This window comes from Apodemus sylvaticus, chromosome 13 (genome assembly GCF_947179515.1).
Source record: "Apodemus sylvaticus chromosome 13, mApoSyl1.1, whole genome shotgun sequence".
Taxonomy (NCBI): Eukaryota; Metazoa; Chordata; class Mammalia; order Rodentia; family Muridae; genus Apodemus; species Apodemus sylvaticus.
This window is the reverse complement of record NC_067484.1, coordinates 2,036,774-2,050,895: the sequence shown is the minus strand read 5'-3', so window position 1 is coordinate 2,050,895 and position 14,122 is coordinate 2,036,774. Positions and strand designations below refer to the sequence as shown.

The following is a 14,122-nucleotide window of genomic DNA, read 5'->3' as shown; positions in this document are numbered from 1 at the left end:
GCCAGCTCAGCACAGTGACTGGAGATCACCATGGTCTCAGGTGGCAGCCCAGACCATGGACATCTAATTGGCTTCTGGTGGTAACTTGGACCATAGACTTTTACAGAGACCCCAGCTGCAGCAGGACCACAAGCCCAGACGTGCCTCTTCGTGGCAGCCTTGGCCAGGACATCTCCATGGCCTCGGAGGTTGCAGAGTCTCCTCATATCTGTCTGTTCCTCACCACCATCGGGTTTCCAGTTCTATCTTTCTCCACAGTGAATGAACCCCTCGACTTCACTTTCTCTCCCATCTCTCCATCACACATTGGTCCATCATAGTGGTACCTGGGACAGGTGCTTGGGGGCCTTTTGCCACTGCTCTGGCCAGCAGGGCTGAGGCAGACACCCAAGTATTGTTTAAACCAGTTCCTCTTCACACTTACACCCTTTCCACCAGAAAAATAAAACCCATCATAACATGACAGCAGCTCAATGATAAATCATAAATTATGAAACACAATTTTTGAGAAAGGTCAGTTTTTTAATATCTTTACCCATCCCCCACTCTGCTAGTACTTAGCACCTATAAAAAATACTGCACACACATTTATATTTCAGGCATTTGAGGGGCATTATTCCATGACTCTCAAAGGCATATTAAGTTGGGTCTACAAACCAGACAATTTTCCAACTCCTAAGTTTAATAAAAGAAAAATAGGACTCCAACCTAAAAGATTTTGTTTGTTTTATTTTTTGAAAGAGACAAGTTAAATTTGTGTCTGTGTGGAAATAGGGTTCCCAGATAAAATTCAGGATGCTCTGTTAATGTGGATTTTAGATAAGCAATAAATATAATATTAGTAACAGTATGTTTGTATTAGTCACTTTTCTTGTTGTTCTAACAGAACATCTGGACAAGCTACATAGAACATCTGGACAAGAAAGGGTTTATCTTGGCTTACAGTTGAACAGAATACAGTCCGTTATTATAAGGAAGGCTTGGTAGCTGGAGCATAAAGTAGCTGGTCACATTACATCTGTATTTAGGAAGTAGAGAGTAGAAAGGATGTGAGTCTTTCTCAATGACCTACTCTTCCAGTAAGGTTTCGCCTCTTAAAGGTTCCACCATGTTCCAAAACATCAACACCAGCAGGGGACCAAATGCTCAAACACAGGAGTCTGGGGAAAATATTTGACATTTAAACTACAACAATGTTCCAAGCAAGGTCTACAATATACTCATAGGAAGACCTAGTCTGTCCAATTGAAGTGCAAATTTAACTGGAAATTCTGGCTAGTTTGTCATTTTGTGCTTTGAGAAGAGATCTCAGTTTATAGCTTAGCCTGGGCCTAGAATTTGTCATTCTTCAGCTTTAGTCTTCTGAATAATAGGATTGCAGGTAAATCACATTTGGAATTTATGTATTTATTTATATTCATATAATATATATAATATAAACAAATATATAAGTTATATATATTTATATATATATACACACTCTGTCTTCATGCACATTGGGAGAGGGAAACAGATCCCATTACAGATGTTTGTGAGACACCATGTGATTACTAGAAATTTAACTCAGGACCTCTAGAAGAGCAGCCTCTTAACCTCCAAGCCATCTCTCTAGCCCCTGGAATGTATTTCTAAAAAGATTGTTTTTAGAATAGGAAAAAGTATAGGGATTTATCAAACGCTCCCTGCTCCCTCACATCCTTAGCATCTTTGTCCCCTATGCTCGGGCAAAAGAAGCACATGCCACTCCTTTTCCATGGATCTTGCATTCATAGATTCCAAATCTACATTTCACAATTATGAATCAACACTATTTGAAAGAAATGCTATATTGTTGCTGACATGTCCTTTGTCATCAGACTTTGGTGTTTGCATAAACATTATACTATAATAGCTCTATATTACACTGACATTGTATTACATATTATAAGTGATCCACAGAGGATGTGAAACATGCTGATGCACATTCCATGTATCTATCGGAGTGGAAACAAGGGTTGTTTGGAAAGTCTATTGGATGTTGTTTTGCTGGAGCAACACATAAAGGAACATTTAACTGAAGCAGACACAGGTGAAAGGATGTTCTGCTAAAGCAAGCATGTGAAAAGACACGTGATGAACGATTCTTTGCTAACAACATACATGTATTGATCGGCCTTATATTGCATAGCTGAACTGCATTTGTCAGGACTCCATGGAGAGAAATGTACCAAAAACCATCTGGTGGCATGCCATATTTTCTTACCACTTCTGCAGTCTCGGGCTTACTGGCAGCGTGATGTCAGCTGAAGCAAGACCAGTGGAGGACAGGATATGTTTGGAGGATATAAATAGGTTTCACAGGGGCTGGAGAAATGGCTCAGTGGTTAAGAGCATTGACTGCTCTTTGGGAGGTCCTGAGTTCAAATCCCAGCAACCACATGGTGGATCACAACCATCCATAATGAGATCAGATGCCCTCTTCTGCTATGTCTGAAGACAGCTACAGTGTACTTATATATAATAAATATAATCTTTAAAACAAATAGGTCTCACAGACAGTGGCAGAGGATGAGCTTGACTTGCTTACAGCACTAGCTGTGCAAATCTTGTGGGTGGGTCTCGTGTCTTCACTGATCTTAACTACCCAGAGAGGCACAGCCCAGAACTTCTCCTGGTCCTCCCTGGTCCCTCCTGTTAACTTGTGCTGAGACTGAAGCCTGGCTGTCCCTGCTAGGTAGTGCCACCACAGCTGATTTATGTTTGCTGTCCCTACTCTGCCAAACCAGACTGCTGGTACACCTATAAAGTGTTCGGGTATGGATGGAGCTGCCATCTCTAACCATGAAGTAAACTGCCCAGACAACACAGACAGGAGTTGCTCCAAAGAACCATTTCTAACCAGGTCCACTTCCCCTGTATCCTTCCCCCACCCCCACCACCCCTGCTACCTCTGGTAAGTGGTGGGCTAAAAGGAGGTTAAAGTGTTTAAGAACCATTATTAAAAGTAAGGTTTGAAAAAATTAACATTACAACCTGTACTATCCTTTTCTTTATAGATACATAACTATATGTATATGGTTTCTGAATCTCCATCATCAGTTAAGGAACAGAGAAGGGATGCACAGTAAGAAAGTACATAACAAGTGTCTTAACTACCAATAGCTAATGATGTTTGGGTGACATAAGCTAGATCTGATGATTGAAAGGTAAAAGCATTCTTAATATGTGTGTGTGTGTATACATATATATCTATCTTGATATATATGTGTATGTTTAGTGAAATATTAAAAAAGTAGAACCGACATGTTCCCGCTCTTGCCCTGCTACTGTCTGGACAACCTGTTCTTATCTTGTTGGGATTCACTGGCCTGGAGCTCCGGAAATGTCTCCACCCAGCTCGCTAGGTTCCCACTGGCAAGTCACTACCACGCCAATCCGTGCTTCAAATCCCCCATGGCCTTTGTGGTGCACTTGTGGCAAACCCAAGCTTTGCTGCTGTAGCTTTCTCTCTTAAACCCGGATGAGCTGCTGAGTGAAGGAAAATGCAGCACAAATTTAGTTCAGAAACAACTGGTAACTCAATCTCTGGGTGCCACAACTAGACTCTAATCTAGCAAGCCCTATTAATACATGATTTCTCCAGTGGTGAATCCTTGGGGATCTGCCATGATACCAGGAAACTGTAGCAGCTATATCTAACACATATGCTGTCCCGTTCCAAAAAGACTATCTCTCTCCTGCTTCATTTTGTGAAGTTATCATTTCTCATGTCTAGCTCACTAGGAAAACCACAACTCAGAAGTTAGTAAGTGGCCAAGGCTTCCTCACTCTTAACAATGTTAAGCAGGTCTGGAGCAGACAGACACAAAGATAGACCGGATCACTGGACCACAAATTAGAATAGGCAGGGGGAAGTTTCCCTGGGTCGGCCTTCTAACCAGAAGTCATCCTGAAGGAATCTTGAGTCACAAGTAGTTAAACTGATCCATTTAAGAGTTACTCCCATGCTAAGGCCCTGCTGCTCCTGAGAAACTGTCTAGTCTTCAGGTGTGTGCACCTGTGAAGGGAAGGGAAGGGAAGGGAAGGGAAGGGGAGGGGAGGGGAGGGGAGGGGAGGGGAGGGGAGGGGAGGGGAGGGGAGGGGAGGGGAGGGGAGGGGAGGGAAGGGAAGGGAAGGGAAGGGAAGGGAAGGGAAGGGAAGGGAAGGGAAGGGGAACTTAGGTATTTTCCTTCAGGATTTTGAAGTTGAGTCATTGACTTGAAGAGGATACTTACAGCGTTAAATATGGAAATGATATGAGGGACAGCAATATACAGGTTCTTTAGGATGCTACCACGCCCATGGTCATTCTTGTCAATACTGTTATTGGATTTTGTTTAATTTTTCTGTGGGTGGTATCTCACTATGTTGCCTAAGCTAGTCTTTAACTTGTGGGATCCTACTATGTCAACCCGCCAGGAGACTGAGACTACAAGTACTTAGCAGCCCTGTAAATTTGTTTTTGGAAAATAAACATATCTTTCAGTTTTTGTTTATTGGAAATGATACCTGCAACTTTTCCACAGTTGGTATCTTTTATGAATATACTGTGCATATTGTGTGTGTGGTGTCTCTATCTATGTTTCTGTGGGTGTACGCATGCTGTTGTGTGAAATTCTCATGGCATACAGCAGGGTGGCATACAGCGTTTTGATACTTTGTCTTTCTAGCTGCTATGCTGGTTTTAATCAGGAAGCCTGTGCTTTTCAGCTGCCTGCAGAGGGTTCTGCTCTCCAGAGGCTATATGGCTTCCTTAAGTTTTCAGGACTAGTTGGTAGAAGAATTGGAATTTGAACCCAGATTGGCTTTGAGCTTTCTTTTTAGGACAGAATGGAGCCACTATTCACTCTTAGCCACAGTTGGCATGGATTGTCTCTTTTTCTCATTTTCTTCCACTGTCTCTCTGGTCAAGATGGGTCTTAGACTGTGCTCAGAACACAAACTTAGCATTTAGTAGGCAGTCTGTACTGAAATACTGGAAAACCAGGAACACATACTGTTTGCTATCATAAGGAAACATTTAAAGTGTACTGATACCAGAGTATATGTGTTCATAGATACTGTCAAAGTATAAGGAACTATGTAATAATATCTAAGTGTTATATTTCTGTAGTTTAAGAGTCAAAAACCAAAAAATATAAGGTTTAATTTTGTAGTGATTTCTTGATGCACAGGGCACACAATCAAGTGCAGGCCTCTTGGGTTGGAGGCTGTGGGCTTCACTCAGGAGCACAGTGCCTGTCTAGCTGGTGGGCACTGCTCTAGTCTCTCTGCAGAGCATGGCAGCTGTTTTAATTGTACTCCCCTAAAAGAAAAGGCAGACAGGAGGGTTTCATGGTTTGTTTGTCTGTTTATTGTTTTGGGTAAATTTAACCAGCAATCTAGTCGAGCAGTGGTAGTGAAAGTCTTTAATCCCAGCACTCTGACACAAAGGCAAGTGGATCTCTGAGTTCAAGGCCAGCCTTGTCTACAGATTGAGTTCCAGGACAGCCAGGGCTGCACAGAGAAACCCTGTCTAGCAAAGCATACCTCCCCAACCCAGTGGCAATCTAGTGAAAACTTATTTTAAATTTTAAATAGTTTATCCTTTAAAACAAATTCAGGCAGAATATCATGTAAACCAGACTAGCCTTCATCTAGGTAGCTGAGAATGACCTTGATCTCTCGACCCTCCTGCTTCTTCCCCTCACGGCTGGAAATTACAGCCAAGCACCACTATGCCTGGCTTTAAATAACCTATTTCTGCAAACAGACAAGAGCCCTCTCCTGCTCCTTTACAGACCCCAAGCATAAAATAAAATTTAAGCATTTTTTAAAGGAAAATATTACACCAATAGTCTATTACAACAGCTGCTTGTAATTTTTTCTCTCAAAGGTTAGTCCTACTCTCTCTATTAATTTATACCATTGCAAAAACACTTTAGCGTCAAGATATTCAAATGTTCATTTTCCACAAAATATTTGAAAGGTTCCTCAGTAGATCCCAGGAATTTATTTCAATGGAGTCTTTATTTGGTCAGTCAATAATTTAACCAGCAGTTGTTGAGAGCCAGTTATGTGCTAGACACTGGCTTGGTGTTGAGGGGCACAAGACTCAAATGCACTGTAGCTCTACTCAACAGTCTTTTGACAGACATTGAAAACTCACATGTCCCTGGTACAAGCAGTTACGTTCCTCCAGGCCTTATTAACTATCTCTGGTACACGTGGGTCACCTGATGAAGGTTTCCCTATTTAATAAGATGAATGCCTGTCTGAAGGCTTGTTTTGTTGTTATTGCTGTTTTGGTTTTGTCTTAAAACTTCTTACTAATCTAGCAAGAAGGTCATATCAACTCTTTGGTTCTGCAAAGTCTGCTGTATGCAGCCAAATATTAACTAGAGCAAGGGTGGTGTAGGGATGTAAGTGACTTAAACTCTGTACCACACAATTCAATGGCATTCACACTTGGATATCGAGAGTATAATTAGATTAGAAAACCATACTTGCTGGGGTCAAAGGCAGCTTCCAGGTCTCCAATGCTCTTCCCAAAGTTGAACACTCAAGGTGAAAGAATTGCAAGGTGTCCCAGATTGGGGAGAATTATTATCATTGAGAACTTATTCACAGGCCCACTCCTAGCTGGTACAGAGTGTAGTTTGTGCAAAGGCTGAAGGTGTTCTTCCTCACCACATTTATTCTGCAGCGCATTGCCCCTGGAGAGACAAAAGGAGAGGCTGTGTGTGTGTGTGTGTGTGTGTGTGTGTGTCGGAGTGGGGGGGGGGCAGGAATGCAGCAGGCACAGCTCTGTCTTAGCTACTTTTCTATTACTATGCGGAGACACCATGACCAGTGCAACCTATTATTATTTCTTTTATCCTAATGTCTTTAAACACTGTTGAACTGACATTGGCTAGGATCCTAGTTTGTTTTGTTTTTGTTTGCTTTGGTTTTGGTTTTGGTTTTGTTTCTAAGAGCTCCAGTCTCCAGCTCTGACCTAGAACTTTTGGTAGTCAAATAAAGCATCTGTAACATTTGCTAGATGCTAAACTTCTTGCATCTATAATTATATGGCACCTAAGATTGGCTTTACTTTGAAGGTAAGGGCCAGTGTAGACTGCTCTCAAAGTCCTGGACTTAAAATGGGTTCCTGACTTAGCACTCCCATTAGCTGTGAACACATGGATGTGCCAACATGACTTTACATTTTAAGATTATTAAGCATCAGATACCCCCAAAAGTACAATATGTAACTTACATCTACAGGATAACTAAAGGCATCTAATTGGACTCTAGGCCCATTTAATAATAGGGAATTCATACCTGATACTGTAAACCTATCCAGCTACCAATGACTGGAGTGGTCATAGAACCTACAAGAGAACCTACTCCTGCCATTTTCCTAAAACACCATAATGTCTAACTGGATTCTGAATATTCATTCCTCTGTGTCCACAGAAAAGTCATTGATGACACAGTAACACACACTAGATTCAAACATGGACTTGAATATACACCAGAAGGAGGCTGTCTAGTTGTTTTCTCTCGTGGAACACCTGTTGTGGGGCAACCTCTGCTTCCTAGAAGTCAGGAAGAGCAAGAAGGAATAGTACCAACTCTGCACCAAGAAAGCTTTCATCCCCATGTGGAGATGTAAACAAACATTAGTTTCAGAAGTCATGGATCCTTTTAGCCTAGTCCTTCATGATGCAGACAACATTGTTCTATACTTTTGAAATAAATTTTAAAACTCTTAACATTAGCCACCATTTACTGAGGTCTTAATGTGTGGGGTAGAAAGCTGTTTTCTTTGACGTACAAACTGGCTCTTACAAGGTCTCTATTAAGGAGATACGGCTATTACTTTGTTTCAGATCAACTCTAGCATACAGAAACTAAATACATTTTCTATAGCAAACCACTTCATTATGATTTCCATAATGAAGCCCCCAACTGAGGCTCTGAACTCAAGGAGTCTGATTTCTAAGCATGTACTCTTAATCAGCAAGTATAAATTTCCATATTTTCTTTTTTTTAACCTAAGGGTAAGTTTTCTTCCATTTCTAAAATGAGATATGATTTATATCTATAGAACTCACCCCTTCAAGTCCCTCCCTCAATGTCTTTTACGATTTATTTTAGCCAAGCATGGTGACACACAACTTCAGACTCTGTACTTGGACACCTTTAATGCATTTACTAATTGAAGAATATTGAGGTTATTTTGACCTTTTGAATATTATGAAACATGTCTTACAAATATTCCCTTGTAAATTTTTGTGGACATAGGTTCTTAATTATCTTGAATATACCTAAAAATTAACTTTGTATTTAACTTTTTGAAGAATTGTCAAGATGGTTTCCTAAAGTGGATTCACCATAAGTGTTTAGTAAGTCCAAGTACCTCATGTAAGCAGACCATTCAGTACTCATTCTTGTGTTATTGGTTTATTCACTGGGCAATTTTCCTCAGGTCTGGCATATGCTATAATACTCTCTCTCTCTCTCTCTCTCTCTCTCTCTCTGTCTCTCTCTCTCTGTCTCTCTCTCTCTCTCTCTCTCTCTGTCTCTCTCTCTCTGTCTCTGTCTCTCTGTCTCTGTCTCTCTCTCTCAGTGCGTGCGTATGTGTGTGTGTGTGTGTGTGTGTGTGTGTGTGTGTGTGTTTATTGACACTTCTCTTATGGCCAATGATATATATGCATTCATTGGTCATTTGTATATTGCCTGCCTTTCCCTAAAACTATTTTCTTAAATCTCTTTGTTTCCTTGCTAAATGGTCTGAATGTGACCCCTGGAGTTCATGCGTTAAGTGTGTTAATATTTGCTCTGAGTAGTACATGCACACACACGGAATCCCATCTAGTAGAGGCTGACCATTTGAGCCTAGGTTTTAGAGACCAACCAGGGAAACACAAGAGTCGAAGTCTCCATCACAGAAACACAAAAACAAGCAAAACTCAGTGGCTAAGAGATTGAAATGACCTTGGGGGCCATTACGAGGTTAGTAAGTACTGAGGAGAGAGTCTTCCTGAAATAGGAGTAGCACCAGGTATGGACAGTACTTCCTTTTATTCCTTTGCTCTTCTGTCTCTTCGACAATATGGGGACTCCACAAGACTGTCGTTATTATACACTACATTTTACGGCCTTGACATTCCCAGCATCCCCAACTGTAGGAAATTAATATCTGATTTTTATAAATCAATTGTGGTCTTCTGTGGTGTTGAGTCAGATGGGCTAAGACATTGTCCATAATGTAATGATTACCCTGGGCCCATCTTCCTTGGTGATGTAAACATAATAACCTATGTTCTAACAGATGGTAACAATAGCCTGTTCAACCTGGTATGCTTTCAAACCCACTGAAGAAAATCATCATCTATAATTATTAGTAATATAGATATTTTTAGAAATTATGAATATTTAGTCTGATTCTTAGAAATTGGTGACGGATATAGTCTTTTTAACTTTGACATGCTGTTCTTCTTCACTTAAATCCGCCCTATAAGCTTTGCCTACATATTTTTCAATAGAGTAAATCTGATCATGTTCCATTCTATCTCAAAACCTTCTTTATCTTTCCAATTACCACCAAAAATAAATACCATCTTCAAGGCCAGTTGATGGTGGCATATACCTTTAATCCCACTAACTGGAAGGCAGAAGCAGGCAGATATCTGTGAGTTAGAGGCCAGCTTGGTTTACATAATGTGTTCCAGGACAGCCAGAGCTACATAGAGAAACCTAGTCTCAGAAAATCAATGTGTGTGAGTGTGTGTGTGTGTCTGTGTGTGTGTATACACATGTATGTTTGTATGTATGTATATGTGTGTATATGTACATATATATGTATATATGTATATATGTACCATCTTCAAAATGTTTTCATTATTTTCACTTAAGAAATTACTAAGAGATAGTTTGTATGATAACCTAGAACAGAATCATGCAAATAAGCACACGTTCACCCAGAAACAAATAAGATTTCTTTCTTTTTACATGTTACTAAGTTAGTTCATTGTGTTGTTTGTTTCAGTTTGGGCAGTTCTGGGGCTGGGATCCAGGCCTTATGTCTGCTTACGATGCAGCTGTTCATGATAAAATACACAATTTCAAAAGTAAGACTTATACAATGTCACTCTGAAACATGTTCAAATATGGTGAGTTAGGGTTACTATTGCTGTGGTGAAACACCATGGTCAGAGCAACTTAGGAAGGAAAGGCTTTGTTTTGCTCACAGTTCAGTCAATCTAACAGTACAATCATCAAAAGCTATGAGGGCAGGGACTCACAAAGGCAGGGAGCTGGAGGCAGAAGATCCTATGCCATAGAGGATGCTGCTTACTGGCTTGCTCCCCGCGACTTGCTCACCTTACTTTCTTATAGAGCCCAGGACCACCAACCCAGCAACGGTACCAGCCACAATGGACTGGGCCTTCCCCCACTGATCACTAATTAGGAAAATGCTTTATAGCCAGATCTTATGGAGGCATCTTCTTAATTGAGGTTCCCTCCTTTCCAATGACTTTAACTTGTGTCAAAATGACATAAAGCCATCCAGTACAGTAAGATTCTGCAATTCCCACAAATTTTCCTGTAGCATAACTCAAGCCTGTTTGTATAAATCATTTTCAAAACTAAAATTACATTTATTAATTTAAGAGGCATGAAAATCTATATTCCTTCCTTTGAAAAGGGCGGGGAGGTGCCCAGAAACCTGTGTTTTTTTTTATTAACTTTCCCATGTTCATTCTTCAGAACAGGTTGAGAAGTAACTGCTATTTTCTATAACTTTCTGTTCTTCCCCCATCACTTTTCAAACACTTTTTTTAAACAACACTTTTTTTTCTATCTAGAATCAGCCCTTGTTACTGACATTTTACTGGGTCCCTCTGCGCGCGCAGGCGGGTGGGGAGTGGCGCGGGCGGGGAGGGAGTAGGCGGAGCGGAGAGCTGAGGGGCGGGTCCAGGCGCGGCCGCTAAGAGGAGACCAAGAAGCAGGGGCTGCACTTGACAACCAGCACGCCTAGAAGGTAAGAAGTTTCCACCAACTCTCCTCTCCGCTTGCGGCTGCACTGGGTAGGGACAGAGCCGGGCGGGACGCCCCGGGGCCGCGGCGGACCGCGTTCTCCTCTAGCGCCACGGCGCGAGGAGGCGGGCAGCCGGCTGCGCCCCTGAAATCCACCCCCACCCCTCAACTTGGCCCCAAGTTTTCGAGGCGGCTGCGGGCGGACGGGCGGACGGGAGTGAGGGCTTCCCCGTGCCTTAGGTGAGCGGCGGGCAGTCGGGGACTCTGGGGACCCAGTGCCCTCGGGGAGGGCGCGGGACGCGGGGACCCGGGGTACATGGAGCTGCCGGATCCGCGGCAACTTTCCCAACTTGCCAGCCTGTTCAGAGCCCCGAGCGGCGGCTGGGAACGGGGGCCCGGGCGCGGCCCGCGTGGGGACCGCAGCGATGCGGTGAGAGAGGAGAGGGAGCTATTCTTTTTTGTTGTTCCTGGGAATATTTCCTAGATTAAGGAAGTCCAAAGTAGGTGATGAAGCTAGCGGTTTCCCTTACTTTAAATTTAGAGTTAAGCCTCAGGGCTATTTTAAATATTTTGTAAATGTTTGAAAGGTGGCTTCAGCAAGGATGAAGAGTTTGTTTTAGCAATGCTCGCACTCACTTGCTTGGCCTGACCTGCCAGGGTAATAGTGGCTTTTATGGCTATTGTAAGATATGTGAATGATTATGTTACTTACGTCTCATAATTTTTACACACTGCAAAATCGTGAAAATGTTTTAACAGGGATTTGTATGTTTTATAAATCTGGTTTTAAAATGGAGCATGTGAATCTCCTTGTGCTCCTGCTTTGCTGTGGCTGCCATAGCACAGTGTGGCTATCACCTGGTTTTTATACATGTGTTTTCATGCTTGCTGTAATATGGAGGAGAAGAGGAATGATTTTACAGGTCACTTTCACATAATAATAAAGACAAATACTTGGATATGTAGAGTGGAAAAGATTTCATTTTAAACATCATAATGAACTCTCAGAGCTGGAAGAGAGCTCAGTTGGTAGAGCGCCTCCCACAGGAACATGAAGACTTGACCTTGCTCCCCAACAAGTATAATGGGTCAGTCAGCATGGCATCTTTCACTGCTGTTCTCTGGGCTGGGAAGTCAGTGACAGGCAGGTCCCTGGGGTTCACTAGCCACCCAGCTCAGCCTCATTGTTGAGGATAAGGCAGGGAATCACCATGAATGCCATTGGTTCTGGTGGCTAATCTTGACCCACTCAGTGTTTGGGGATGTCTGCCTTGGAAAGCAGAGTTTAAAGTGAGCATACACTATAATGGCTTCAGTTACGGGCGTTTCTGTGCATACGCTTCCTTCTCCTTGTGGCACTGCCTGCTCATTCCTATTAGCCAAACAACCAGTTTGGTAATCTCAATGGCTGCCTCCCCACAACTGCTTGGTGATATAAATCCTAGTGGTTTAGTTTTAACTGCTTTATTGTGAGATACCTCACATACCACCATGTAATCACCATTTAAAATGTACATTAATAATACCCCATTATATGAATACACAGTTTCTTTTAGCATCATCAATTTATGGATTTTTTACTATTATGCATAATGCTGCTGAGAACTTTCTTTGGGAGAGGGTCAGATGTTTTTATTTCTCTTGGATGTATACCTCTAAGAAGAATTGTTGGATCATGTGGCCTTCTTTTTGTCCATTTGAGTTGTCTTCAGAAAAACAAACCAAAACCAAAAACCAAAAAAACCTCTTGTGGTCTTAAAAAATACATATGTGGTAAAAGTTAGGACTATGTGTCCCGTGTTGCATGTTGGCTCTCTCTTTTACCATGTGGGTTTCAGGGGTTGAACTCAGGATTTCAAGCCTGGTGGCAAACACCTTTACCTGCTGAGGCATTCACTTCCCCTAGATTGTCTTTTTATAGTTGAGGTATAAAAAGCTGTTGATACGGTGTGGTTACAATCCTCTATCTGATTCAAGATTTGCAAATACTTTCTCCCATTCGGTGAGCTGTCTTTTTATATTTTTGATGCCCTTTGAAACAATTTAAAATTTTTTGAAAGAAGTTTAAGAATGTTTTTTTCCAGACAAGATGTTATTACATGTTAAATGTTAACTCAATACTAGTGACAGTGAGCAACAGTGGCCCTCAGAAACATTCCTAACACTGTCTATCATTTTAATTTTGATGAAGTCCAACTTACATAATATTTTCCTTGTTCTCAGTTTTGGAATGTTGTCAAAAATAAAGCAAAACCAACCAACCAGATAAACAAAAACCAAACCCCAAAACATGGTCTCACTTTACCCCTGCGTTTCTTTCCCTCCTTCTTTCCGTCCTTCTGGATAACACTATGACGTAGGGTTGCTAGATCATACCATGTGGTAGTCTGCCTTTTGTAGTTTGAGAAATTGCCTTTTTGGGGGTGGGGTTAATAACATTTGTACCATTTTATGCTCTTCCAAGAGTGTCTATGTGTTGGATTTTGTGTGTCCATGTTGTCACCAATGCCTGCTGTTATTTTATGATAAATATGGTGATAACAACTGTGAGGTAACATATCTCTTCTGTGGTTTTGTTGTCTCTACTGGCCTTGAAATCTAGGGATGGAATGATCCTCCTTTTTAGCCTCCCACCTACCAGTACTGATATCAGATCTAGGACCTCAACCATTGAGATAATCACTCTACCACGGAGCTGTGTGTCCAGCTCCTTTTGTGTTTTATTTCAAGACAAAGTCTTACGAAGTTGCGTAGACTGGCTTTAGACCCATGGATTTCCCATCCTTCTGCCTCAGTCTCTCTAGTAGCTGTTATGGACTTGAGCCAGCTGTAGCTTCCATTTATCCTCTGGCCTCAGCTCTCTTGGGTTGGGTGTGATAGGTAGACATAGGACCCTTTTTGATATTTTGTCCGTTTTAAGATTGGATTACATAGGTTTTGCTAGTTTTTGAGTTTTAGGAGTTCTTTATATATTTTGGATATTACTGTCATATCAGAAATTTAAATGTTTTCCTCTCATTCTGTGAGTTATCTTTCCTTCTGCTCATTGCTTCTTTTGCCTTGGCCATGGAGGAGCTTTTAAGTTTTCTGTAGCTGC

General features: G+C 41.6%; 1 protein-coding gene across 2 annotated transcripts in view; it reads left to right on the top strand.

Moving 5' to 3' along the window:
* Positions 1-14,122, top strand: part of LOC127663791 (uncharacterized) — a 741,437-nt gene that overhangs the window by 142,558 nt on the left and 584,757 nt on the right. Inside the window, exon 1 of one of the 2 annotated variants that reach the window (XR_007973020.1) lies at positions 11,009-11,029. The exons of the other annotated variant lie outside the window; for it this stretch is intronic. The gene's annotated coding sequence lies outside the window, so the exon portion shown is untranslated. Of the gene's footprint in view, positions 1-11,008; positions 11,030-14,122 lie in introns of those variants that run through there. 2 annotated transcript variants of the gene reach the window in all.